Consider the following 3,133-nt stretch of genomic DNA (forward strand, 5'->3'; position numbering starts at 1 on the left):
TGCTAAATGTCCTATATGCATAACCAGTCCTATGTTCAAAAACCTCTCATCCACAGCCCATCACTGACTCTCCCATTGATGACTCAAGTAAAAGCAATGGGTTTCAATTGAAGCAATGGAATTGTTCCTTGAGAACTATGTTCCTTGAGAAAACAATGATGGACTGCATGAATATTTACCTGCAACTACTGGTTTGAGAGACTAATGCGAACTCTATGAGTATGAGAAAATTGTGATCTCACTTAAGTTTCCCAGCAACTAGAGTGTGGCCAGTTTAATACACACACATACTAGACATGAATTGAGATTATTGGATTATTGAAATAAATACTGATAAACAAATAGTGACTCAGTATCTTTATACTGCATTTACTATATCAATTTATTCTACAGATGCTACCACAATTTCTATTCTCAAAATGTCTGTGAGAAATATAACCACAATGAGCGGATTCCTCCTGAAGGGGTTCTCTGACAACCATCAGCTGCAAATCTTGCATGCTTTGCTCTTCTTGGTGACATACCTATTGGGATCAGCAGGTAACTTCAACATCATCACCATCACAACACTGGACCCGCAGCTCCAGTCTCCAATGTATTATTTCCTGAAGCAACTTTCCTTCCTGGACCTCTCATCCCTTTCTGTCACAGTTCCCCAGTCTATTGCCAATTCCCTGGCAGGCAGTGGCTACATTTCATATACCCAGTGCATGCTTCAGGTTTTCTTCTTCACAGCTTTTACATGAAGTGAAATGGCCATTCTTACAGTGATGTCATATGATCGTTATGTGGCCATCTGCCTCCCACTGCACTATGAGGTCATCATGAGTCCCAGAAAATAAAAGTAGGCTGTGACAGAAGTATGGCTAAGAAGAGGCATCTCAGGAACAATATAAAAAGCAACAATATTATCTAACAGATTCTGCAGGGCCAAAATAATCCACCAATTCTTCTGTGATGTCCCCCAGCTGCTCAAGCTCTCCTGTTCTAATGATTATTTTGCAATGATGGGAGAATTTGGCTTAATGTCTGCGCTGGGCTTTGCCTGCTTCGTTGGGATTGTCCTCTCCTACATGCACATATTCTCCACGGTTTTCAGGATGCCCTCTGCTGAAGGCCGGTCTAAGGTCTTCTCTACTTGTCTGCCCCACCTTTTTGTTGTCTCATTGTTTCTTTCCACAGGCTACTGTGCATATCTAAACCCAACCTCAGACTCCCCAACTGTTTTAGATCTGTTGTTCTCTATCTTTTACACAGTTCTACCCCCAGCACTCAACCCTGTTATCTACAGTCTGAGAAACGAGTCCTTGAAGGGAGCTATAAAGAAGTTACTGCTAAGTGAAGAATTCATTGAGAAAAAGTCATTTTTTTTCTTTTGTTAGTAGATGATGAAACTAAATACAAAGAATGGTTTTAGTATTTGAATACGTTAATTATGTTGTATTGAGAATGACAAGAGATTTTTCTAGATAATGTATTTTATAGACATATTGCATAGTAAAATTTGATGTGATTCTTTTAACCTATGTCATTAAATACACTGTTCTTTCAAGTTACTAAAAATATAATTATAATATAGTAATATAGACCCAGGTCTTCCTAACTTTCCCAGTCCTTTGGCACAGTGATACACCTGTGAACTTACCAACAATCCTAACATGGATTTTGAAAACATATTTGTGGGCATATTACAATAAGAAGAACAAGAAGAATAATTAAATTTACTGTTACTCAGTTCACCAAATGCATCATAATTTTTAAATATTTATCACTTATTTCAAAGGTTCGTTTTACTTTCTGTCTTTTAGCACAAGCAAATATGCCACTTTTGTGCACATCTACTTACTTTAATAACTATAGTTCTCTTGTGTGGCAAGTATTGTAATTCATATAAAAATGTGCTTAAGCTTTACTTCTTTGACTTGTATCATTTACTATCAATTTTCATTTACTCATAAGTCATTTTTAAAATGTATTCAAGTACTCAGGAGACAGGGGCAGGCAGACCTCTGCGATATTTTTTTTAGGCCAGCCTGGTCTATATAGTAAGTTCTAGGCCAGCCAGAACTACAGAGGCAAACCACCATGTGTTAGGGGGAGAAAAAAAAAGAGGGAAGCTTCTTATATTCTTAATTCCAAAGAAATCGATTGTTGGAACAAAGTGTACAGAATACTTAATTGTCTGGACAGTTCGAAGTTATTAACTTCCAAAATAACGTATGCATGACCATGAACAATGTCTGACCATGTTTATCCATTTTACAGGTATGTATTAATTCCCACAGCAGACATTCATATAGAGTCTTTTGTGTGTTAGTGTAAGAGTGCTGGTACATGTGCCACAGTGTCCATGTGGATGTCAGAGAGCAATCTTATCTCCTTTGAGAGCAAAAGGGAAGAAGCAATGATGAGAACTTTGTATGTGGCCAGTGAGCATGAAAGGAGACAGCCCTCCAGGAGACTACTTTCAGTGAAAAAGCTCAAACTTATTCCAGACTATAAGGAATATACAGGATTGGGAAGACTGGGAACAAACCCTAATTTGCATTAATTGACTCACTGCTTTCACAAAGCTTCATAGGTGACAGTAGGGTCCTATAAAATGACCACAGCAGTTGCCTAATTACCACGTGTGTCAACAGGGGAATAGTGCTTGCAGGGAACTGTGTCAAGGGTCACTGTTGAGATAAGTCTGGCATCCTGGGCCTACAGTCATCCTCCAGATAAAACTGGGTAGAGAGCAGGAAGCTTTCACTGTTGAAAAAGAGTCCTCCATGTGGCAGAACTTAGAAAAAACTACTAGGCTATGGTAGACTGCAATCTCTGATCAGCCAGCAACGCCTTCCAATGTGTCTCCTTGTTTTATTTGATAATGGAGGTGTCGTCATAAGCCCTAAGGAAACTTCACCTCTGGTGGAAGGGTCCAGGGTCTGGTAATGAACCATGACCTGATTGGTGGTAAGTTTAGCAATGGTTGTGATTTGTTGCCAAAGGAACTGAATAAGGCAGGAGGCAAGCATCAAAATAAACACATCATAATCAGAATACCAACAAAAGGTAGGAGTCAGGAAAACAACGGGTTATGGAACCAGGATAAAGACTCCTGGGGCTGATACCAGGTCAGGAGATGTTT

At 39.1% G+C, this 3,133-nt stretch overlaps 1 pseudogene; it reads left to right on the forward strand.

Annotated features, from left to right (window-relative positions):
* Positions 1–419: 419 nt before the first annotated feature.
* LOC126496249 (olfactory receptor 14J1-like) lies at positions 420–1,382 on the forward strand (annotated as a pseudogene).
* Positions 1,383–3,133: the final 1,751 nt, after the last annotated feature.

This window comes from Alexandromys fortis, unplaced genomic scaffold (assembly GCF_014885135.2).
Source record: "Alexandromys fortis isolate MF-2015 unplaced genomic scaffold, M_Fortis_MF-2015_v1.1 scaffold_2161, whole genome shotgun sequence".
Lineage (NCBI taxonomy): Eukaryota > Metazoa > Chordata > Mammalia > Rodentia > Cricetidae > Alexandromys > Alexandromys fortis.